The sequence below is a fragment of the Scardinius erythrophthalmus genome, assembly GCF_964197995.2.
Source record: "Scardinius erythrophthalmus genome assembly, chromosome: 11".
NCBI classification, from domain to species: Eukaryota; Metazoa; Chordata; class Actinopteri; order Cypriniformes; family Leuciscidae; genus Scardinius; species Scardinius erythrophthalmus.
The window spans coordinates 3,355,412-3,382,877 of NC_138231.1; the positions used below are offsets into that span (position 1 = coordinate 3,355,412).

General features: G+C 35.0%; 1 protein-coding gene across 2 annotated transcripts in view; it reads left to right on the forward strand.

Moving 5' to 3' along the window:
* Positions 1-27,466, forward strand: part of disp1 (dispatched homolog 1) — a 77,116-nt gene that overhangs the window by 23,013 nt on the left and 26,637 nt on the right. The window contains exon 1 of one of the 2 annotated variants that reach the window (XM_081378695.1): positions 21,305-21,719. The exons of the other annotated variant lie outside the window; for it this stretch is intronic. The gene's annotated coding sequence lies outside the window, so the exon portion shown is untranslated. Of the gene's footprint in view, positions 1-21,304; positions 21,720-27,466 lie in introns of those variants that run through there. 2 annotated transcript variants of the gene reach the window in all.

A 27,466-nucleotide genomic window follows, 5' to 3' on the forward strand; every position in this document is an offset into this window, starting at 1 on the left:
GAGACTTTTTTATCAGAAGCGTTGGAAAAACTGAACCCAAACCTTTGAATGGTAGTGTTTTTTTAGCCATATAGCTCAGCCCTTCTGCCAAAACATCTACACACATATATTAACGCCATCAGTCTATAGTAAAGTTCTTCCAGGTATCTGAGTTGTGGTCCTCTAAACACATGTGGCGTGTGCTGGCGATCAGCGCGTCAGACTTCATCGCAGTAATTGGCCTGACTACAGGGGACGCGAGCTTGAAATATTTTCTTAGCGGGATATATGTGATTTAGACTGCCAGCTCTTATTTAACGTAAAAAGACACAAGTTAAATGGTTTCTCTGCTTTTGTTCTTTGAGGAATTTAAGCTTGATCCACTTTGAGTAATTCTCAGCAGATTTGACAGCTGGTGTTTAATATCTGTGACTACAAACATAAGAAATGCGACTCAAAGTCTGTAAATATGATTACGGGTCATGATTATTATGGAAACTCTGTTAGTTTAGTCATATTTATTTTAATGTTTTTTTTTTCCTGTCAAATGCTAATGATGTGACTTGCCTCTGTAATGTAGACCACATGCTTCATGCCGTAAACATCTGCAAATGAATCTTGGATGCAGTTGTGAAGAAGGAAATGGGTACCTAGGAAAAATGCATTAATGTAGTCTTGGATGAATGACAAGAACTGACGTATGAATGTAGTTAGTTTAAGTTGCTAAGTCAAGCATTACTGTTTGTGCTACTTCGTGAGTATCATGCACTGAAGATAATGTGTAGTTTTAACGTTAAAAACCATTTTCACTCAGAAATTGCTAGTAATTTTCACAGAAAATAAACAGCAATATGGTGAATTAAACATGACATTTTTCTAGTTCAAATAAATACAGTTGTAAGCTTTCAATTAATCAAAGAATCCTGAAAAACTAAAATGTATCGCAGTTTCCTCAAAAATATGACTGTTTTCAACATTGATAATAATAATAAATGCTTCTTGAGCTGCAAATCATCATATTAGAGTGATTTTCTAAAGGATCATGTGACACTGAAGACTGGAGTAATGATGCTGAAAATACAGCTTTGATCACAGGAATAAATTACACTTTACTATATATTCACATAGAAAACAGTTATTTTAAATTGTAATAATATTTAATAATTTTTCCTGTATTTTTGATCAAATAAATGTAGCCTTTTGTGAGCAGAAGAGATATAAAAAATGAACGGCAAGTGACACATTGAATTAAACGTGAAATTTAGAAAAATAATGATAAATAATGTTTTCTTTTAAAACTTACTCCAATAATCAATTTTTTTTTTTTTACAGTGTGTGTTGTTGAGAATATCTGTTCATATATATGTGATCATTTTTAATGTTATCGGTATCGGCCTGATAAGAATATTTGGCTGATGTATTAAAGCCGATAAATAATGTATTATTTCCTTCAGATGCGCACTGTTCAACATGATGGTTTTAAATTGCTAAAATATGATTGAAATCAATTCAATAAAGGAAAATAGAGTTCAGTGCAACAGTCTATCATATCGGCTACATAAAATTATAATGAGAACGTCATTATAATTGTTTGATTGGGACATGGCTTTTAATGGTGAGACACTTGTTTTTGTAATCAGGCTTTCAGAAACTATATAAAAATGTGGATTTAGATTTATCGGCCAATATATCGGTTATCGGCTTTCAAATATAAAGAATTATCGGTTATCGGTATCGACCCCAATCTGGTAACACTTTATAATAACTGCATGCTATTAATCATTAGTTAAGCATTACTAAACAGTTAATTCAGCATTTATAAAGCATTAATAGACATTAATAAGCAGTTTATAAATACAGCTTGCTTTATTCTTGATTTATAAGCATATCTATATTGTGTTTAATAATTGTAATTTCATACTTTATGAATTATCAATTTATCATTTCTAAATGAAGTATAGCATTATTTACAAACCAGTTACATTATTTACCATTATTTACAAACTAGGTGTTGTCATTGATTCATAAGATCACTTAGAAAGTGTAAGTAAATGTAGTAAACTCAGATAATTATAAAGCATTTAGTAGTGGTCAGTGAACTATTTTTGTGAGCTCATCTAAAGTGAGGACTAGCTATGCCTTGTAAAGCATTTATAAAGGAGATTTAAAGGCTCATTTATCTTTAAAACAGAAAAAGGAAACAAACACACACTGATACAGAACACAAAAATATTTAACAGCCTTTAAATCTCCTTTATAAACGCTTTACAAGGCATAACTAGTCCTCACTTTAGATGAGCTCACATAAATAGTTAACTGACCACTACTAAATGCTTTATAACTACCTGAATTAACCATGAATTACAGTAGAAATACATGTTAATAAAGCATTTATTAAACCACTAAGTAACTATTACTATATATCTGAATAATAAGATGTATTTAAACAGTTTATTAATCATTTACTCACTTTCTAAGTGATCTTATGAACCACTGACAACTCCTAAATAACCGGTTTGTAAATAATGCAATGCTTCATTTAGAAATGATAAATTTTTCATTCATAAAGTATGAAAATACAATTATTAAACACATTACAGATATGCTTATAAATCAAGAACAAATAATTTATAACTGTATTTATAAACTGTCTATTAATGCTTTATAAATGCTGAATTAACTGTTTAGTAATGCTTAACTAATGATTAATAGCGTGCAGTTATTATAAAGTGTTACCGAAAATCTTCATATCGGTGCATCTCTAGCGAAAATGACTAAAAACGCTGCATTCTGCTGCCAGGCCAGTAGTTGGCAACGTCACTTTGTACTTTGAAACGACACGTCGATACACTGAACACGTAATACACATGGCGTGACATTACCGTTTTCACAAATTTGCATTTTTGTAGTTTTACACGAGTCGATAACGGTATAATTTTCAAAAACTTGCACTTTAAAACCCATTTTTAAATATTTCCGTTTTCAGGCCCACAAAACACTGTTGTCGTGTAAATAAATGGCCGAAACGCATACAAATGTTTTCAGTTTTTGGTTTTGTAAACAGCCCCTTATATTCCTCTTTGAACATAATTGTCTATGAACTTGTAAATTATTCTCTTTTTATATTTCGTGCATGTAGACATGATGTTTGTGCGTTCATCGGTTGGTTTATGGGAAATCTCCTGTCGCGTGTTTTTAGGAGACGTTCCAGTGTCCGCTGGGTTTCTGTAATCTTCACTTTGACCCTGTGAAGCCCATTAACGGCTCAGGAGAGGGCAGAAGGGCCCTGACCCGCTTCGGCCCTTGCAGGAGCTGCCATTATAATGCAAGAGTCTTGAAGTGGCATTTGTAAACCCCGGGAGGTGTGCAACACTTTTCCCCCCTTTTCCTTCCAATTAAACTCATTTTTGCTCCCAACAAGAGGCCTGTATTAGTAAAGACTTCATTCGCACAATTGTTTTTACAGAACAGTGCTGTTAACTGAAGTTTGGCACTGTGAAAGTAGACTATAGAAGAATACAGTACATAAATATTGAAATATCACTACCGTTCAGACGTTTGAAGTATATTTGAGACTATAAATCTCAGAACTGATGCAAACATCCACATCAATATGATCAGATGCTTTCTGAACTGCTGTTTCTCAACGCTGTCACGCTGTTGTTGTGTTTATTTTGTTATTGAGAGGAAAGTGTGCAGCTCATATTTACATATTCATCATCTAAACGTCGCTCTCAGCAGGGGACGGCGTCTGGATGTTCGTTAATAGTAAATCACTATTTCCAACTTCTTTCTACTTCTAAGCAAAGAATGAAAAAGAACTTTGGCTTGAGAATATCAGGGTCGTGAATCATGTTCATTCTCGCACGAGCTGTTTAAAAGCCCACTGAAGTGCCTTGAAACTTGCGGTTTTATTCAATGTGTTGCTGTAATTTCCCACTGATACAGGAAACTGGGCGGGGCACATTGATAAGCTCCTCCCCTTTTTAAAAATAGCCAATGGCGTTTCGTTTACATCACATCTCATATCATCCAGAGCCATTGAGCTCGGTTACAACAGATTAATAGATTCCCCTTTTAGATTTAATATGAAACTGTTAGCAAAACAGAGAATGTGATCAAGAGTGTGTAAGTTATGTTGGTTCATGACACCGGTGTTTTCTCTTCTACTCATCAGTGCTGTTTCTAATGCAGTCTAACCGTTTCTCCTCATCATCTCCTCCATATCGCTTTAAAGTACAGCAATCTGTGCAGAATTCAAACGTGTCCGATACGTTTTCTGGTCTGTGGGACTCGATCACATGATCCGCTCTGTGTATCGTGTCTCTGGAGCTATGGCGGTTCTCGTGACACTAACGTGAAACCAGACTTCATGGAAAGCATATTTACATTGTCTGAATCGTTCCCTATCCCCTATATAGTGCACTATGTGCCATTCAACATGTAGAAAACAGTAAATGTGTTACAAGTGAGCATTTCAGCTGCAGCTTCAGCGTCTATTTATAATGTAGGGGGCGGAGCTTCAGATTCTAGAGAGCGTTTGATTGGACAGAAAATCTGATGAGAAGCTGAAGTGCATCAAAATCATTGATCCTTATTAGTGTAAGTGAGAGACTAAGTTTTGAATGCTTGTATCTTCTAAATACGAATTTTGTCATTGTTTTGGAGCACATTTGCTTATAGATAACAGTAAGACTAACATATTCATACTAAAAGACAAAAAACGTCAATATTGATTTCATGTGGACTCTAAAGGTGAGCCTCTCACAGAGCTGTGTTTAAGAGGAAGACGAGACGAGAGGATTGGTCATGGAGGAGAGCTCGTCTCCTGGTGTCAAACAGCTGTGTTTTAGGCGCAGTCGTAGATTACTAACAGCAGTTTCTGCGAGCCAGCGTCTCTGCGCGAGGACGAGCTTTGATCATCCGCCGTTGTTAAACTTCACCATTGCCCTGGCGTCAGATAAAACTCCTGATTACTGTCTTAATGACAGGGTTGAAGTCCGATAGAGATCCCATGATGCTCAGCTTTCAGTGTTTGTTGTTTATGCCAATAATAACTCCAGCGGCTTAAAGTATGTAGTTAAATGTTTGAGTTAAAAGATGTTGCATCAGTGTTAGTGCTGGGCAATATAAAGGCTTTCTTGATGACAGAGCGCTTGCATTTTTCCACGCTGGCTTTTACTAAATGAGTGATAATTATTTTATTATGTATGCAATTGTGGGGTCGGTAAGATTTTTTTAAAATGTTTTTGAAAGTCTTTTCTGCTCTCCAAGGCTGTGAAAATACAGCAAAAATTTGGAAATATTATTATAATTTAAAATCGCTGTTTTCTATGTGAATATATTGTAAATTGTAATTTATTCCTGTGATCAAAGCTGTATTTTCAGCATCATTACTCCAGTCTTCAGTGTCACATGATCCTTCAGAAATCACTCTAATATGATGATTTGATGCTCAAGAAACATTTATGATTATTATCAATGTTGAAACGAGCGTCATATTTTGTGGGAATCGTGAGACTTTTTATTTCTCAGGATTCTTTGAACAACTTGTGTACAAGCTAATATGATTCTTTAGGGTCTAAATTAAAAGTTTGTAATATACTTTAATTAATAATTCTCATTAGTATTGTAAGAAAACACTCATTTTACCTGTTCAAAAACAGCACGCCGTTTCAAAATCAGTGTTCAAAATCAGCACGCCGTTTGAGTGCATGTGCCTTTAAATGATAATGAGCTTTGCTCACCCCGCCCCTCTGTTCTGTGCGTACACCGTTTGTAACACAATAACCATAACGCGTTGTTCTTTATAAACGTGGGATTATGAATTATATTGAGAACGTCGTACATAGAAAACATGTCGTAATGTACCCTGAGTGTAAACAGTCGCATTCATTGTGAAGCGTGCTAGCGATTTGCAAAGATTAATATAAAGATTAATATAAAGGTTAATAAAACGTTACATCACTTCTTCTTCTGGAGGTTCAGCAGGAACACGAATAGTTGGTACTGATCCTTTTTTCAGGAGCAGCTTCTTAGCAAATCCAGCTTTATACTGACCCTCGTTTGTAAAGCAGTCTGGTGAAATGATTCACGCAAACATGACAGCATTGACGTTGATCGTGGGGAATATTCCCTTCGAAAACAAAATCAGCCACTGCGTCTTCAGCTGTACGGATTTAGGAACATCAAAATGATACTGTGTTCGTTATTACACCCAAGAACAGAACACCACAATCGCTTAGACTTAGACAGCGCTCCAGCGTATCAACAATGACGCGCAGACTATGATTGACAGCTCGCTCACGAGCGAGGGTGGGTCTGTGTTGAAACGCTGCTATCAAACAAAAATCGTGGGGGGGCGTCCGACCGTGTGACGTCACGAAATCGAACGGCTTGATTAGAGACAGGGGAAAACATATGAGGAGATTAAAAAAAAAACACTGGATGGATTTTTATCATTTTATGATGGTTGTGTACAGGCACTGCCAACACACATTTCAGTACAATCAACTTGTAAAAGTTCATGTACCATTATATGACCCCTTTAAACGAACAGCATTTACTTGAAATAGAAATATTTTTGTATTATAAATGTTGTATATTTTTATATATTTTTTAGTGCTGGGCAACGATTCATTGCATCCAAAATAAAAGTTTGTGTTTACATAATATATGTGTGTGTACTGTAAATAATTATTTTGTATATATAAATACACACACATGCATTGTATATATTTAAGAAAAATGTGTTGTTTTTTATATATATATATATATATATATATATATATATATAATATTTATATAGAATATAAATTATGTATACATTTATGTACAGTATATACATGCAAATATTTCTTAGATATATACATGCATATGTGTTTATTTATAAATACAAAATAATTATATACAGTACACACACATATATTATGTAAACACAAACTTTTATTTTGGATGCGATAAATCATGATTAATCGTTCCCAGCACTACTTTTTAAAATATTTTTATATAAATGCAACATGGAGACGTTTGAGTGTTTTTTGTGTGTTTTGTTTCCATCCACCGAATCCCTCACAGTCTTGATCGATAGAGGTTTGCTCAAGCTGTTTTCAAAGAGTTTCTTACTGAAAGGAGTCAAAGCTTTCCACTAATTGAAAGAGTGTAAGTGATGGTTGAAGATGCCGAGATCGCCGGTTTGGTCCCAGGAAAGCGATCGAAGGCCTTTGACCTCTCGCCACAAAGAGGGTCTTCTCATCCTAACATCCTAAGCTGGGAAGAGCAAATATTTAGCAGCCTCACAACAATGACAGACTGGGAAAAGTGGATGGCTAAGTGTGTTTCATTCTTCAAGACCTCTAAGCTCTTCAGAATGGGGTGAAAAAAAGTACTAAGAGTAATTATTGAGGTTTCCTCTGTGCTGGATTTGCTTTAATAGCCAGTGGCTTTATTATGGCGGTAGATTTTTTTTTACTTTATTGAAAAAGTGTGTTGGGTTCCTCCTATAAATCTCTGAGGTGGATATTCGCTCAGCGCTGTTTGGGAAACTACTTAAAGCCACGAAATATTGGCTGTTTCTCCCTCCTGTCTCAGATGTTAACACTGACTTGATTGTCTGACACACTGGTACCATTTTTATGGCTCTAGTTCTGCTTTCAAAGCGTTTCTTTCCGTGTCGTCCACCCGTTTTATGCCACGTTAATTACTTGTTTTGTTCAAATATGCAATTGTGCATCAAAAGACTGGTCATCTGACAGCAGCAGGAAGTCTTTAAAATGAGCAAAGTTCATTCATTTGGGTCAACAGGGTGATTTATTGAATCTCAGTAAGTTATCGCTGCATGAACTTCATTGGTACGGCAGGATGGTTTGTCATTATAAAATCACAAATCCAGCTTTCTTTAGAGTACAGCAGTCGGGTTCAGGGTGCAAACAGAGTTTTTTTTAACACACTTTTGTTCGAAAGTTTGGGGTATAGTAAAAATACAGTAAAATTGTGAAATATTATTACAATTTAAAATAACTATTTTCTGCGTGAATATTTTGCAAAATTGAATTTATATCCTGTGATCAAAGTTGAATTTTCATCATCATTCCTCCAGTCTTCGGTGTCACATGATCCTTTAGAAATCATTCTAATATGATGATTTGATGCTCAAGAAACATTTATGATAATTATAATGTTGAAAACAGTTCATATTTCTGTGGAAACCGTGATACATTTTATTTTTCAGGATTCTTTGATGAATGGAAAGTTCAAAAGGACAGCATTTATTTGAAATATAATCTTTTGTAACATTATAAATGTCTTACTGTCACTTTGATCAGTTTAATGAATCATTACTGAATAAAAGTTCTTACTGACCCTCTAGTTTAAGTTGAAGTACTAAATTAAACTAAAGCGAACAATTTATTTTATAAATACTATATATATATATTTTTTTTTAAGAGAGTACTGAAAAATAAAAAACTATATACAAGACATTTTAAGATTCATTTGGAATGAATACTGGATAAATGATAAAACGGTATTACTTCATGCAATATTTATATCCTTATTTCATCAGTTCACATTATTCGAAGTAATAAAATGTTAATTTATCAAAAAACTTGACCCACTTCTGAAATGACTTTCCTTTTGAATTCAATCAGTTCCTAATGGATAAACAGTCCCACCCTGCATTTTCTTGTTTAATATCTTGTTTCTCTTATGAGATTAGTGAAGTAAAATGAACATGCTTCAGATTCGCTGCATCCCAAATTGCATACTCTCTTGAATAAGTAATTACTTCATGACCGCTAAAAAAGTATGTGTTTTATATAGTATGAGTGTGTAGTATGAATGAAATCTGGATGTACTACATCGCCATGATGTCACTGTCATGTGACCTACCAGGGTCAGTTGCGTCGCTTCACTGCCGTACATAAATCCTCTCCTGTGGCCTCATGGGATAGTAAAGTGTCCATCATATGCACTTCAGAATCTCGCTGGAAGTAGTTGGTCATCCGGGGACTTTTCGCCTACTCTAGTACTGTGTAGGGATGTACCAATATGAACATTTTGGCCGATAACCGATAATTCTTTATATTTGAAAGCCGATAACCGATAATTCTTTATATTTGAAAGCCGATAAATGCTGATAACCGATAATCCTTTATATTTGAAAGCCGATAACCGATAATTCTTTATATTTGAAAGCCGATAACTGCCGATAACCGATAATTCTTTATATTTGAAAGCCGATAACCGATAATTCTTTATATTTGAAAGTCGATAACCGCTGATAACCGATAATTATATTTGAAAGCTGATAACCGCAGATAACCGATAATTATTTATATTTGAAAGCCGATAACTACCGATAACCGATAATTCTTTATATTTTAAAGCCGATAACCACCGATAACCAATAATTCTTTATATTTGAAAGTCGATAACCGCTGATAACCGATAATTATATTTGAAAGCTGATAACCGCCGATAACCGATAATTATTTATATTTGAAAGCCGATAACTACCGATAACCGATAATTCTTTATATTTGAAAGCCGATAACCACCGATAACCAATAATTCTTTATATTTGAAAGTCGATAACCGCTGATAACCGATAATTATATTTGAAAGCTGATAACCGCCGATAACCGATAATTATTTATATTTGAAAGCCGATAACCGATATATGGGCCGATAAATCTAAATCCAAATTTTTGAAAAAATTGAGCCTGATTACAAAAACAAAAGTCTCATCATTAAAGGCCACGTCCCAAACACAATTATAATGATGTTCATATTATAATTTCATTACAACAACATTATAAATGAACATATATTGGCCGATACCGATATGGTGGCCGATATATCGTGCATCCTTAATTCTGTGAATCCAGACACACTTTTGTCACATGTTGTTTTTCACCGACTGTATAGTAGGGAAGTACTGTATGTGATTTTGGATGCAGTCACAGTGTCCTTAGAGTTTTCGCACATTTCTATGACACCACACTGAGAATACAGAGAGTTTGCCGGATGATATAAGTTTAGCTGTTGAGTTCTGGAAAATCAGTTTGTGCAGGAGTCAGGATTTTTCCTATTTCTCAGCTTCACAGTTTTTTCCTTTCTTCCTGGGAAAGGCGCAGTGAGGTTTGCTCCTGTCAGACCTGCTCCTGATGTCATTGATGTTAATATGTTTTGAGCTCATTTAGCGGATGAAGGATTAATCGCAGGCCCCGGCAGGCTCAGGGTGGAGAACGTGTTGTCGTCGACTAGTCATTTTTACAGCGAGTTCAGTTCAGAGATCTTCTCGCACACGCTTGTATAATCACCTAATAAATCCAAGTATGGCAAGAGTGTATGTGTTTCTCGGGTTTAGGGTCTTGGATATCAATATTTAGCTGCCAAAAGCACTACACACACCCCGTTTATTGTGAAAATGAGTGTTTTGGAAGGACCTTCGTCTGTTCATACAAACAGAGAGGAAGATTTTAGATTAGAGCTGCATGATTCATCATTAAAAGATTGCGATCTCGATTCAAACACAAGCGATCTTATTTCTAAATGACAACGATTCGGCTAATCATGTATATTGTCATTGTATTGTATATTGAATTGTGTGTATTGTCATTGTCAGCTTCACAAACTGTCTTTTCAACCACACAGTATCATTATTTCTGTCTTACAATAATTCATATTATCATAGAAGTACTGAGATAGAGGCTTATAGTTTGGATATAAACACTGATGTCTACTTTAGCGTAGTAAAAAAATAGGTAAATCACCTTTTGAAAGTAACTTGATGCTTCAAATATAGATTGTAACATTATTTCGTTACACCAGTAGGTGGCGACAAGTGACTGTTAAAAATGTGTTTATCACTGAATCATTCATTCAAGAGATTCGTTCAAAAACGCTAAATCATCCAGGAATGAAATGAGTGAGTCATTGAATCATTCACTCAATTCATTTAAAAACAAATGATTCAAATCAATTAAATATATAATTTTAAACAGACGGCAGCAATTAACATTTCATCTGAACCTCTAGTAAGTTCTACACGTAATTTTTTTTAGTTTAGTTGTCTGTTTAGAGTCGTGTGAGAATCATGATCTCAGTAAAAAAATAAAAAATAAATCATGATTCTCAATTAATCCAGAATTGTGCAGCTCTACACGGAAAGCGAGACAACATATGTGACCCTGGATCACAAAACCAGTCACATGTCGCACAGGTATATCTGTGGCGATAGCCAACAATACATTGCATGGTCAAAATTATCCATTTTTCTTTTATGCCAAAAATCATTTGGATATTAAGTAAAGATCATGTTCCATGAAGATATTTTGTAAATTTCCTACCGTAAATATATAAAACATTTATTTTTGTGAGTGAATGCTGCATAATCATGACCATAAATGAACAACTTTAAGGGAGATTTTCTCAATGTTTCGATTTTTTTGCACCGTCAGATTCCAGATTTACAATAGTTGTATCTCAGCAAAATATTGTCCTATCATAACAAACCATACATCAATGGGAAGATTATTTATTCAGATTTCAGATGATGTATACATCTCAATTAAATTTTTGGATGGAAACAAAACACACAAAAAACACTCAAACGTCTCCATGTTGCATTTATATAAAAATATTTTAAAAAGTAGTGCTGGGAACGATTAATCATGATTTATCGCATCCAAAATAAAAGTTTGTGTTTACATAATATATGTGAGTGTACTGTATATAATTATTTTGTATTTATAAATAAACACATATGCATGTATATATCTAAGAAATATTTGCATGTATATACTGTACATAAATGTATACATAATTTATATTATATATAAATATTATATATATATATATATATATATATATATATATATAAAAAAACAACACATTTTTCTTAAATATATACATTACTGTAGGAGCATGTCATTTTCCTGCCCCGGTATCACTTTTCTTACATTATTTGTCGTTAAATAGAGGAGGAAGTGAAGGCAAGACCCTGGGAACCCTCCAAACCACACCAGAAAATCAGACTTGTGTGTTTTAAATATTGAAACAATGACACACACTCTGTGCTAGAAACATGAGTGTGGCAGACAAGAGTGCACACATGTTTGTATTTATAGGACGCGTTTGTCAAAGCACACATTAATCATTCGGCCTGCTCGTGGTCCGTCTGTCTGCTGGTACCCTGATGCTACGCTTTCAGACCACAATCCTCAACAAAGATGTTTCTGTTTTGCACACTTGACAGTTGTTGCAATGCCATTTTAGTGCGCTCTAATCTAATGGAAAATGCCTCGTTAATTAGCTGGACTAACAATGTTTGCAACCCATTTTGCTTCCATAATGTGACTTCTCTTTTAATAATGTGCACTGATGAATTAAAGGCCTGAGAACGATAACTATGTTGGCGTCCACACCAGCGGACAATATCGTATAATATTAGGGGTGTAACGATTCCTCATGTCAAGATTCGATACTGAACTTACGACACGATATTATTGCGATACTCCAAGACACATGGTAAAAGGTTAACAGAAAATGAACTCTTGATTTAAAATGCTAAATTTGGTTTTACATTGTGTGTGTAAATGAATAGACGTGGACTTGGTGCTTGAAACCCAAAGCACAGGACGATAGAGACACCAGAATAACAATATTCATGATTCTGAAGCTGAAAACACAGAATTATTTTAGACGAATATTCTTGCACTCTTTCACTGACTAGATATATTTAAAATAATGTACCACTTTTTACTGGTAACAGACATTTGGCATTATCAGGACACAAATATTCCCCCATTGCATTATTATACATTACAGTATATTCAGCAATATAGTTAGTAGTTTAATGTAGTACTGACACAAAAACTTACATTTTTTCATGCACAGTAATTTATACACAGTACATATTGTTGCATTTTTGTATTGCGATATATTTTACACGATACATCCCTATATAATATACAATATATTTTGAAGATTTTACTTTCCCTTCTTGACTGTAAAAAAAAATTTTTTTTGAAGTTGTAAATAAAGCAAAGATCACTGGAGTATGTTTTTACCAGAAAATAATATTTCCGTCTTTCTGCTGCAACAGATGTTTAATTCAATGCATTACTTGCCATTTCTTTAATTATTTGTGAAAATAGTTTCAAAGGAAATCCTGCAATAATTCATTATTCCAGCGGGACACGAATATCCTTCCGCTTCTTTCTGCATTGTCAGCGTAGTTGTAAGATAACAAATATGCAATAATAAATCTCATTTTAATCTACTTTCCCTCAGAAGGACTGTTTTTTAAGGGTGACTTGGAGCAGGAAAGTGAGGATTACGAAACACTATATTATCAGCAATACATAAAAAAACACACTGTTATTTAAAGGTAATTGAGAACATCAGCGTCTGACACTACCGTTTCATTTTCTTAAAGAATTTAATACTTTTAATCATCAAGCATACATTAAATTAATCAAGAGTGACATTTGTAATCTTACAAAGGTTTTCTATTTCAAACAAATGCTGTTGTTTTGAACTTTCCATTCATCAGAGAATCCTGAAAAATAAAATGTATGAGGGTTTTCACAAAAATATGACATTGATAATAATCATAAATGTTTCTTGAGCATGAAATCATCATATTAGAGTGATTTCTGAAGGATCATGTGACACTGAAGACTGGAGTAATGATGCTGAAAATTCTGCTTAATTTTTATATATAAGAACATTTTTAATTATAAATAAATTATAAATTAAAATGTATTATACACACATATATATGTAATACAAATGTTTATTTTGGATGCGATTAATCGTTGCCCAGCGCAAATTTTACACATATTTACATAAAAACACTTATTTTAAATAGTACAAATATTTTACTGTTTTTACTGCAATTGATCATAAAACTTAGTTTGAAGTTTTCCACGTACAGTTATGCAACGATTCAAATGCGACTATAGATTAAAATCTGATAAACTTGAGTAACTTCAGCTAGTCTGGAGATGAATACATATATAATATATGAAACTCAACACAGAGGCAATGAAGGGTGTGTGTGAGATGGAGATCTGTAATGATATACGAGCAGATTTTGTGTGTGTGTGTGTGTGTGTGTGTGTGTGTGTGTGTTGTTGTGTTATTTTCTAATTTTTAATGTGGCCAGCAGGTGTTGGTTCACGATTCTCATTGGAAACATGACACAGGCATGAAGCCAGCAGTCTTTCCCCAGCCGAGCGCTGTTAGTATGGGCCTGTTCATTAAAATCAGACCCAGCACACACACACACACACACACACAGTTTCCTGGAGCCGCTGAGTGAAATCATGCAGGGTGAGGTGATTCGGTTTGTGTTGGCATGAGAGCGGAACGAGACACAGTCCAGGCTGCAGTGTTGCGGGTGTAACCGCGTGGCAACAGCTGAAATTTATTATGCACTTATTATATTTTTGTAGGTTTTGTGGTCATTTATCACAAATGTACTCATAATTTTTTAAGGTTTTTTTTTTTTGTGCGCTGTTGGCTTTCACAAATGTTTGTGTTAAATTTTCATCAGTTTAAGATTTATGATTTAATTCCGCTGTGTGGAATCAGCTTTGATAAAAGCGTGTGTGATATTAGTGTTAACGCCAGATCAGAGTTTCTACATGCATTTACAGTAATGCTCACGTCGTCCCTAAAAGGACAAATTAACGTGTAGAAATCTTTTTTTGTGTGTGTGTCTAATTTGTCCATTTAGGAACTACTTTATAAAAAGTTATTCTTCATTGATGTAATTCCTTTTAATTCAAAAAGTGCTTGTATTTTTAAAGGTTTAGCCGTTTTAAATGGTCATGAACAATAGTTTGATACACTCACCAGCCACTTTATTAGGAACACTTGCTAGTACCGGTTTGGACTCTTTTTGCCTTCAGAACTGCCTTAATTCTTCATGTCAGAGATTCAACAAAGTGCTGGAAACATTTCTCAGAGATTTTGCTCCATATTGTCTCGATCACATTTGATCATTTGTCCATAATGTGAATCTCTCGTTCCTCCACATCTCAAAGCAGATCTACTGGACTGAGATCTGGAGACTGTGGATGGACATGATCAGCAACAATACTCATGTTTAAATGAAGCTCAGTTGGTACTAAGAGTCCTGAAGTGTGTCAAGAAACACCCATTACAGCATCAGCGCCTGAACCGCTGATACAGGACAGATCATCCATGCTTTCATGTTGTTTTCACCAGATTCTGACCCGAACATCTGAATGTCAGCAGAAATCCAGACTCATCAGACCAGGCAACGTTTCTCCAATCTTCTATAGTCCAGTTTTAGTGAGTCTGTGTGAATTACAGGTGAAACTCGCAAAATTTGAATATCGTGCAAAAGTTTGTGTATTTCAGTAATTCAAATGAAAAGGTGAAACTAATATATTTAGTATATACATATGCATGATTATATTTTTCAGAGGGCCGACATTTCTGTATTTAAAATTCTTAAAAAAAAAAATTGATTTCATGTAATGTTCTGAGATTTTGAATGTGGGGTTTTCAAAAGATGTAAGATGCCATAATCATCAAAATTATAACTTTGGCAGAAAATATATTAGAAATATGTTCAAATTTTTCGAGTTTCACTTTTATAGCCTCATTTTTCTGTTCTCAGCTGACAGGAGTGACACCGGTGTGTTTTCACTGGATATTTTCTCTTTTCGGATCATTCTCTGTAAACCCTAGATGTTGTGTGTGAAAATCCCAGAAGATCAGCAGTTTCTGAAACACTCAGAATAGCAACAAACATGCCACGTTTAAAGTCACGTAAATCACTTTCTTCCTCATTCTGACGCTCAGCTTGAACGTCTTGATCATTTCTACATGCCTAAATGCTTTGAGTTGCTGCCGTGTGATTGGCTGATGAGATCTCATCAAATGTTTTGGGGTCAGTAAGATTAATACTTTATTATTCAGCAAGGATGCATTAAATTGATTAAAAGTGACAGTAAAGACATTTATAATGTTGCAAAAAGTTTCTTTTGAACTTTCTATTTCATAAAAAAATCCTGAGAAATAAAATGTATCACAGTTTCAACAGACATCTGAAGCAGCACGACTGTTTTCAACTTTGATAATAATCATAAATGTTTCTTGATCATCAAATCATCATATTAGAATGATTTCTGAAGGATCATGTGACACTGAAGACTGGAGTAATGATGCTGAGAATTCAGCTTTGACCACAGGAATAAATTACAGCTTACAATATATATTTTCGCATAGAAAACAGTATTAATATTTCACAATTTTACTGTTTTTAACTGTATTTTTGATCAAATAAATGCAGCCTTGGTGAGCAGAAGAGGCTTCTTCAAAAACATAATTATTCCATAATTAGTATTGATAGAATTGAACTTGTTTTGAAACCTGAAAGATTCTTTTTAGGGGAAAATAATTTATTTTGTCTAAATTGTATTGAGTTTGATATTGAGGTATAAAAATAGATTTTTAGCCTAAATGTTTACAAAAAAATATAAATCCTGCTAATACAGTCAGACTGCTGTTTCTTTTCATTTTGGCCTTGAGACATCACGGCCCCTGATCCTCCTCGCTCTGGAATCTTAGGCCCCTAGAGAAATTTGACATCCACACTCCAAAGAGTGTGTGTGAGTCCAGAAGAAGTGTGTGACAGACGCACTCCTCCTCCTCCTCGCTGTTTGCTGAGCCGCCGCCAGATCTCAGACTGACTCTGATGGCCGGCGCTGCGTTTGGGACGTTCCTCAAAGGAAGAGCCGAACAAACGCTGAAGTAGACGGACTCTCTGATCTCTCATCTTTCTCTCTATCAGTCTGTCTGCCTTTCTGTCTGTCTGTCTGTCTGTCTCTCTGTCTGTCTCTCTGTCTGTCTGTCTGTCTGTCTGTCTGTCTCTCTCTGTCTGTGTCTATCTATCTATCTATCTATCTATCTATCTATCTATCTATCTATCTATCTATCTATCTATCTATCTATCTATCTATCTATCATCCATCTATCTCTGTCTGTCTGTCTGTCTGCCTCTCTCTCTCTCTCTCTCTCTCTCTCTCTCTCTCTCTCTATCTATCTATCTATCATCCATCTATCTATCTATCTATCTATCTATCTATCTATCTATCTATCTATCTATCTATCTATCTATCTATCTATCTATCTATCTATCTATCTATCTATCTATCTATCTATCTATCTATCTATCTATCTATCTATCTATCTATCTATCATCCATCTATCTCTGTCTGTCTGTCTATCTGCCTCTCTCTCTCTCTATCTATCTATCTATCTATCTATCTATCTATCTATCTATCTATCTATCTATCTATCTATCTATCTATCTATCTATCATCCATCTATCTCTGTCTGTCTGTCTGCCTCTCTCTCTCTCTCTCTCTCTCTCTCTCTCTCTATCTATCTATCTATCTATCTATCTATCTATCTATCTATCTATCTATCTATCATCCATCTATCTCTGTCTGTCTGCCTATCTCTCTCTCTCTCTCTCTGTGTCTGTCTGTCTATCTATCTCTCTCTCTGTGTGTGTCTATCTATCTATCTATCTATCTATCTGTCTTTGTCTGTCTGTCTGTCTGTCTGTCTGTCTGTCTGTCTGTCTGTCTGTCTCTCTCTCTCTGTCTGCCTATCTATCTATCTATCTATATCTATCTATCTATCTATATCTATCTATCTATCTATCTATCTATCTATCTATCTATCTATCTATCGTTCGTTCTATCGTTCGTTCTATCGTTCGTTCTATCGTTCTATCGTTCGTTCTATCGTTCTATCTATCGTTCTATCTATCGTTCTATCGTTCTATCTATCGTTCTATCTATCGTTCTATCATTCAATTGTTCTATCATTCTATTGTTCTATCATTCTACCTGTCTGTGGTTCTGTCTATCTTTCTGCCTGTCTATCTATGTATCCATCTATCCATATTGCGCAAAATGTAGCTAAACGAAATGATCATTTGTCACACACAGAACAGGGTTGTTGCTCTCGTTCGCACCTGAGAGCCGTTGGGCAACACTTGTATGAGGAATGGAACACAGGAACCAGGAACACATGGAATCAGGAACACACTCCTATATTTCATTTCCAGCCAAAAGTCCCATCCCTCCCTGCTTTTATGGATCAACATTTTTGTAGCATAGAATAAAAGGCTGCATATGAATTAACTTGCGCCTGCCGCTGGATGCACTTACGCTTGCTAAACAACAAATATTAATACAAATACTCAGAGTAAATTAAACGCTACTGTCAATATACTTTTCTTATTAGATGTCTAAATATTTACTTAAGTCCTCACGAGTTTCCAACTGTTTCTCTTTGATCTGCTCCATAATTTGGTCAGCATGTATTGATCTTTCTCCAGCGCAGTAAAACACATGTGGGACTCAGAGGGCCGGAGGAACCAGCCAGAACTCGCCCGTCCCGTTCAGAGAGGCGTCGGAGAGATTTGGTCTCCTAGAGTTTCGGAAAAACTTCAGACACATAAGAATTCACAGAGAAACTCGGACGATTCGGGGTTCAAGTTCTTGTTGAGAGTTAGGGATGAGCATGAGCACCTATGCACCAGTGCAGGTGTTCCCAAACATCAGTCAAACCCTGTATGTAGGGTTCAGACTACACAATACTTTTGTCTGTTACGATAGTCACTGTGCCAGATTATGCGATTTTGACTCTGAAACTCTTAGTCAATTGACCGTATGCGAAGACCTTTAGTTACTGTTGCTATGTCCGACAAGCCACGCCTCTCTCACGCCACACCATGTTCTCACGCACATCGCGAAGCAGAGAGGACACTGACAACACGCCGACAGACAGGACAGACCATAATACTTAACTGATTTGAAACCATCTATATAGGCAGCAAAATGCATGAAATGGCAGAACTGAAACATGCAATAGACGTAATTCCAATCGATTCCAATGTAAAATAAGAAAAATATCAATCAAATATAAAAAAAAAAAAAAAACCATCAAATACACTGCATAGCCCAAACATACTGGGTATAAAGTCCATCTGCACTTAATGGAATCTATTTTCATCAATACTTTTCCATAGTGAATCAAATATATCTATAGTTGTAATTTCTCTGACATCTTAAATTAATTGTTTTTCACTGAGCTCATCGCAATGCATTCTGGGATTGCATTCTCTGCTATGGATATATTAAAGTTGCTAAAGTGCTTGTGGAACAGCTTTTGCATTTTTGATGCCTAGAAAGACAGCTTGGAACAGAGCTTTAGTCTCACTGATTATTGGTGGATAAAGTTATATTTTCCACTTGGAAAAGCTGGTATTAGCCAACTTTCAATATAAACTGACTTAAAAATAAACTGTTTTTGAAACAGAAGGTACTATCCAGGGCTCAGACTACAACATAACACACCCTTCCTCTGTGACCCTCAGCCTTCCGTGATTTTCTTTTCTCTTCCCTTCTTTTTTCCTTCTCTCCCGCTGTGTTGTTGGCTGACCTTGTCAGCTTTGATGAACTGCTGGCGATCGATCGAGGCTTGTCCCGGAGCGCTTTGATTATGGTTGATCCAGTTACAGTGCCCTCGTCTCTTTGAAGCTCAGCTGCCGGTGTTATTTCAGTGGAGCATCTTCACTCAGACCCTCATAGTCCTGCAGCTGAGCATGAACATGTGGAGGAGGGATGGCTGATGTGTGGCGCTCTGTTTCTCTTCATCTGTCTGTCCGTTCATCCATCCGTTTGTTCGTCCATCCATTCATCTGTTTGTTCTTTCTTTTGTCCATCTGTCCATTCATCAGTCCGTCCATCTCTCCGTCCATATCCGTCTATCCATCCGTACGTCCATCCATCTATCCATCCATCCGTCCATCTATCCGTCTATCCATCTGTCCGTCCATCCATCTATCATCCGTTCATTCGTCCATCCATCCGTACGTCCATCCATCAATCCATCTATTCATCCATCCATCTGTCTGTCTGTCCGTCCATCCATCCATCCATCAATCATAAAATGGGGGATGTGTCCATTCATTTGTCCATCCATCCGTTCGTCCATCCATCTATCCATTCATCCGTCTATCAATCCATCCATCCATCCATCCATCCATCTATCCATGTGTCCATCTATCTATCTATCTATCTATCTATCTATCTATCTATCTATCTATCTATCTGTCTGTCTGTCCGTCCGTCCGTCCGTCCGTCCGTCCGTCCGTCCGTCCGTCCGTCCGTCCGTCCGTCCATCATAAAATGGGGGATGTCCATTCATTCGTCCATCCATCTGTTCGTCCATCCATCTATCAATCTATCCATCCATCCATCTATCCATGTGTCCATCTATCTATCTATCTATCTGTCCGTCCGTCCGTCCGTCATAAAATGGGGGATGTGTCCGTTCATTCGTCCATCCATCCGTTCGTCCATCCATCTATCCATCCATCCGTCTATCAATCTATCCATCCATCCATCCATCCATCCATCCATCTGTCTATCCATCTGTCCATCTATCCATCCATCCGTTCGTCCATCCATCCATCTATCAATCCATCCACCCATCCATCCATCCATCTATCCATCTGTCCATCTATCTATCTGTCCGTCCGTCCGTCCGTCCGTCCGTCCATCCATCCATCCATCCATCAATCATAAAATGCGGGATGTGTCCGTTCATTCGTCCATCCATCCGTTCGTCCATCCATCCATCCATCCATCCATCCATCCATCTATCCATCTGTCCATCTATCTATCTGTCCATCCGTCCGTCCGTCCGTCCATCCATCCATCATAAAATGGGGGATTTTGAATGTGAAATATTGTAAATAAATGAAATCGTAGGTATATGCATCCTTTGTGAACTTTTCAGGCTTGTCTTGGAAACATCAGTTTCAGAAAATCCAATTCCTGTAAAAATCACCACCCACATCCTGAATTTGCAGAACATATCACTGTTGTCAATTTATATCGGGAACGATTCCAAATATTTATCATAATATTAAATAATTTAATTTGGTGTAAGCTGCTGTAGGCTATTACAGGCTACATCACCTGAGTTAGTGTGTCTGTGGAACAAATGAAACCCAGTGTTTGTCCCTTAAATGGAGATCTGTGTTGGAAATTCATTTGAAGCTCCGATGAAAATCTTCGTGGTACAGATTTGTGCCTCGTTTGTCACATTTACTGCATGTGTGCGACAATACTGACGCTTTATTATAATCAGTGCAGCTCCTTCGATGATTATAATGAGAGCGCTCTGATTGGCCAACGGACCGCTGACGTCAGGGACTCCGTCGCTCGCGCTGTAGGCTCTATGGACGGGGACGCGCGGCGTTGTAGTTTGTTTGTGTCGCGACGCGTAGATGGAGTGTTTGAACGCGCTCCGTTGTTCTCAGCAAACGCGTGATATAACTCGCTCCTTTCGAAAGGATTACCGCGTTTTATTGTGATTGAGGAATATTATTCTGTCTCCGCTCATAAAACGGAAACTTATAAAGCAGAGTTCACGTTTGTTTACGGAGTTTCAGACGCCGTTTGTTTGGATGTTTGTGGCGCAAAAGTTTGTCGAGTCCAGAAGTAAATAACGCGGTTTGGAGACACACTTGGCGCTTGAGCAGAGGATAATGCGACTGATAAAGATATCTGAACATAATATATGATTACATCTTAGCCTGTCTCACCAAAATGCTCTTTTAAATCAGTTCTGAGTCTGAAAGGAATGGAAACCTGGGATCTGTCCTAATCTCTGTAAGTGACCAGAAAATTGTCTTTTATTTTTGTGTAACCGTTATGACTATCTATCTATCTATCTCTCTCTACAGTATTTTTTTCATGAGTTCTGTTGGGATGTTCTATGAATTACTGTCTTTTAGTTTAATTAAAGGAATGAAAGTGTGGTTTTTTTCAGGTTTCTGCTTGTCCTGCTCTTATCCTGTCAATTATGTTAAAAAGAAATATTATCTACAACTGCGTGTTTGAGTGTTCAGTATTACTTTTTTTTTTCAACTGCCTATTCAATGTTTGTCGTCATTATGCAATTATATACAGTATACAGTACCAGTCAAAAGTTTACTATTTTTAATGTTTTTAAAGTTTAGAAGTCTCTTATGCTCATCAAGCTTGCATTTATGTGATCAAAAATACAGAAATATTGTAAATATAATATATTCCTGTGATCAAAGCTGAATTTTCATCATCATTACTCCAGTGTCACATGATCCTTCAGAAATAATATCTAATATGCTGATTTGATACTCCATTATCAGTGTTGGAAACAGTTGTGCTGCTTAATATTTTTTGGGAACCTGTGATACTTTTTTCAGGATTCATAGATAAATAAAAAGTTAAAAGTACAGCATTTATTCAAAATAAAAATCTTTTTTAACAATATAAATCTTTACTATCACCTTTTATCAATTTAACACATCCTTTGTGAATAAAAGTATTAATTTCTTTCAAAAAAAAAGAAAGAAAATTTTTCTTGAACGGTTCTTTGAATGGTAGTGTATATTGTTACAAAATATTTCTATGCTGTTCTTTTTTTAACTTTTTATTCATCAAAGAATCATGAAAAAAGTATCACAGGTTATAAAAAATATTGTACATCACAACTGTTTTCAACATTGATAATAAATCATCATATTAGAATGATTTTGAAGGATCATGTGACTCTGAAGACTGGAGTAATAATGCTGAAAATTCAGCTTTGTTCAAAGAAATAAATAATATTTTAAAGTCTATTAAAATTAGAAAACCATTATGTTAAATTGTAATAATTTTTCCCAATATTACATTTTTTTTTCTGTATTTTTGATCAAGTAAATGCAGGCTTGATGAGCATAAAAAAAAAAAAAAAAAAACAACCTACAAAATAGTAATGTTTCCAAACTTTTGACTGGTACTGTAAATATATATAATCATTGCATTACATAACAAAATATCAACACACGCAGAAAAATGATTTTTAAGAATGATAGCACAAATACATGTGTACTTGTATGATTTGGATTGATAAAACAATACATCAAGTGTTGAAAATGAAGACGAACAGTTTTGTGTCACTTTGTTGATAGTTAATGTGATGAATTACAGCTGTGATTCCTCACCTGTGTGAACTTGAGGAGAACCGACTTCATACATCCACTAAAGTCAGTGAGACTTCAAACACGATGGAAACTGATTCAGATTCAGATCATTTTATTATATTATATAATGCAATGGCATTAACTCAAGTGTGACTTAAAGGCACAATATGTAATATTTTTGATTGAAATATCCAAAAACCACTAGGACAGTGTTATTTATTTTGTTGTCTTGTGTACTTAACTTTATCCCAAATGTTTCCAATAATGTTTAAATCCACAGAAATCATACATTTCAACCAGTGTAACGTCACGTGTCATTGCGTCACCTGTCAATGATGTCATTTCCACGTTACCCTCGATTTCCAGTTTTACTTTAACCATGGAAACACCAAAGATGCTTATATATTGTGTATTTTATTAGACAGTTGAGCAACTGTTTGGATACTTTTATCGATAGAAAACAAATAATTTTTATATAGCTCAACTCATCTTATTGTGTGAATCTTGTTAACCGTAACTTTAATCGTAATATAAACATAAACAACAAAACGAAAAGAGTGTCAGACTGTGGCATATAAGCGTAATATAAACAGTCCCGCACACTACAGTGACTAGGGATGCACGATATATATCGGTCACATTATCGGTATCGGCCAATATATGTTCATTTTTAATGTCAGCGTTATCTGCCCGATATGAAAATTTCCTTCAGCTGAGACACTTCAGATGCGCACTGTTCAACATGATGGTTTTGAATTGCTTGAAATATGATTGAAATTACTTAAAAAATGAAAATTATAACGAGAACACTATATATAATTGTGTGTTTGGGACATGGCTTTTAATGTTGAGACTATTGTTTTAGCAGTCAGGCTCCCAAAACTTTTATAAAAATTTGGATTTAGATTTATGGGCCAATATATCAGTTATTGGCTTTCAAAAATAAAGATTTATTGTTTATCGATATTGACCAAAACGTTCATTTCAGTAACGTTAATAAAACTTTAAAACTTTAGCTTACCGATGAACATGATTACTGCCTGAGTCCCGGCTGAAAACTCCCATGATTCAACACTCATTCACGGAGTCATCAAGCTACGCCTTTGTTATTGTTTTGAACAAGCGCCCTCTAGTGGACAAACTTATACTTTTTGAGGATACTGTATATTATATACATAGAAAATTTACATTTCTCTCTTGACACATTTTGAGAGATAATCGTTGTTTTAATTTGTCCATCTCACTTTTGTGCCTAGGCCAGCAGAATATATATTTAATCCTTGAAGGAAGATAATTGTTTACACATTATAACTTAGAATTGGACTTTTTAACTCACAATTGCCAGTTTATATCTCACAATTATGAGAAAATATGTCAGAATCGCGAGATATAAACTCACAATTGCGAGAAAAAAAGTCATAATTGCATTTTATAGTCGTAATTTATTTCTCGCAATTTTATTTTATGCAATTCTGACTTTAGATCTCCCAATTCTGACTTTATAACACGCAATTCTGACTTTATAACACAAAATTTTGACTTTATAACGCGCAATTCTGACTTTATATCTCGCAATTCTTACTTTAGATCTCTCAATTCTTACTTTAGATCTCGCAATTCTTACTTTAGATCTCGCAATTCTGACTTTATAACACGCAATTCTGACTTAATAACACGAAATTCTGACTTTATAACACGAAATTCTTTAGATCTCGCAATTCTTACTTTATATCTCGCAATTCTGACTTTATATTTCGCAATTCTGACTTTATAACACGAAATTCTGACTTCATTACACAAAATTCTTACTTTAGATCTCGCAATTCTTACTTTAGATCTCATAATTCTGACTTTATATCTTGCAATTCTGACTTTATAACACGAAATTCTGACTATCTCGCAATTCTTACATTAGATCTCACAATTCTGACTTTATAACACGAAATTCTGACTTTATGACACGCAATTTTTACTTTAGATCTCGCAATTCTGACTTTATATCTCGCAATTCTGACTTTATAACACAAAATTCTGACTTTATAACACAAAATTCTTACTTTAGATCTCGCAATTCTTACTTTAGATCTCGCAATTCTGACTTTATATCTTGCAATTCTGACTTTATAACACGAAATTCTGACTTTATATCTCGCAATTCTGACTTTATATCTCGCAATTCTGACTTTATAACACGCAATTCTGACTTTATAACACGAAATTCTTACTTTAGATCTCGCAATTCTTACTTTATATCTCGCAATTCTGACTTTATATTTCGCAATTCTGACTTTATAACACGAAATTCTGACTTCATTACACGAAATTCTTACTTTAGATCTCGCAATTCTTACTTTAGATCTTATAATTCTGACTTTATATCTTGCAATTCTGACTTTATAACACGAAATTCTGACTATCTCGCAATTCTTACATTAGATCTCGCAATTCTGACTTTATCTCACAATTCTGACTTTATAACACGAAATTCTGACTTTATGACACGCAATTTTTACTTTAGATCTCGCAATTCTGACTTTATATCTCGCAATTCTGACTTTATAACACGAAATTCTGACTTTATAACACAAAATTCTTACTTTAGATCTCGCAATTCTTACTTTAGATCTCGCAATTCTGACTTTATATCTCGCAATTCTGACTTTATAACACACAATTCTGACTTTATAACACGAAATTCTTACTTTAGATCTCGCAATTCTGACTTTGTCTCGCAATTCTGACTTTATATCTTGCAATTCTGACTTTATAACACGAAATTCTTACTTTAGATCTCGCAATTCTTACTTTAGATCTCGCAATTCTGATTTTATATCTCGCAATTCTGACTTTATAACACGAAATTCTGACTTCATTACACGAAATTCTTACTTTAGATCTCGCAATTCTTACTTTAGATCTCATAATTCTGACTTTATATCTTGCAATTCTGACTTTATAACACGAAATTCTGACTTCATTACACGAAATTCTTACTTTAGATCTCACAATTCTGACTATCTCGCAATTCTGACTTTATAACACAAAATTCTGACTTTATAACACGAAATTCTTTAGATCTCGCAATTCTTACTTTATATCTCGCAATTCTGACTTTATATTTCGCAATTCTGACTTTATAACACGAAATTCTGACTTCATTACACGAAATTCTTACTTTAGATCTCGCAATTCTTACTTTAGATCTCATAATTCTGACTTTATATCTCGCAATTCTGACTTTATATCTCGCAATTCTGACTTTATATCTCGCAATTCTGACTTTATAACACGCAATTCTGACTTTATAACACGAAATTCTTACTTTAGATCTCGCAATTCTGACTTTGTCTCGCAATTCTGACTTTATATCTCGCAATTCTGACTTTATATCTTGCAATTCTGACTTTATAACACGAAATTCTGACTATCTCGCAATTCTGACTTTATAACACGAAATTCTGACTTTATGACACGCAATTTTTACTTTAGATCTCGCAATTCTGACTATATCTTGCAATTCTGACTTTATAACTCGAAATTCTGACTATCTCGCAATTCTTACTTTAGATCTCATAATTCTGACTATGACACGCAATTTTTACTTTAGATCTCGCAATTCTGACTTTATATCTCGCAATTCTGACTTTATAACACGAAATTCTGACTTTATAACACGCAATTCTTACTTTAGATCTCGCAATTCTTACTTTAGATCTCATAATTCTGACTTTATATCTTGCAATTCTTACATTAGATCTCGAAATTCTGACTTTATCTCACAATTCTGACTTTATAACATGAAATTCTGACTTTATGACACGCAATTTTTACTTTAGATCTCGCAATTCTGACTTTATATCTCGCAATTCTGACTTTATAACACGAAATTCTTACTTTAGATCTCGCAATTCTTACTTTAGATCTCGCAATTCTGACTTTATATCTTGCAATTCTGACTTTATAACACGAAATTCTGACTTTATAACACGCAATTCTTACTTTAGATCTCGCAATTCTGACTTTATAACTCGCAATTCTGACTTTATATCTTGCAATTCTGACTTTATAACACGAAATTCTGACTTTATATCTCGCAATTCTGACTTTATAACACGAAATTCTGACTTTGACACGCAATTTTTACTTTAGATCTCGCAATTCTGACTTTATAACACGCAATTCTGACTTTATAACACGAAATTCTTACTTTAGATCTCGCAATTCTTACTTTAGATCTCGCAATTCTGACTTTATATCTCGCAATTCTGACTTTATATCTTGCAATTCTGACTTTATAACACGAAATTCTGACTTTATATCTTGCAATTCTGACTTTATTACACGAAATTCTGACTTTATATCTCGCAATTCTGACTTTATAACACGTAATTCTGACTATCTCGCAATTCT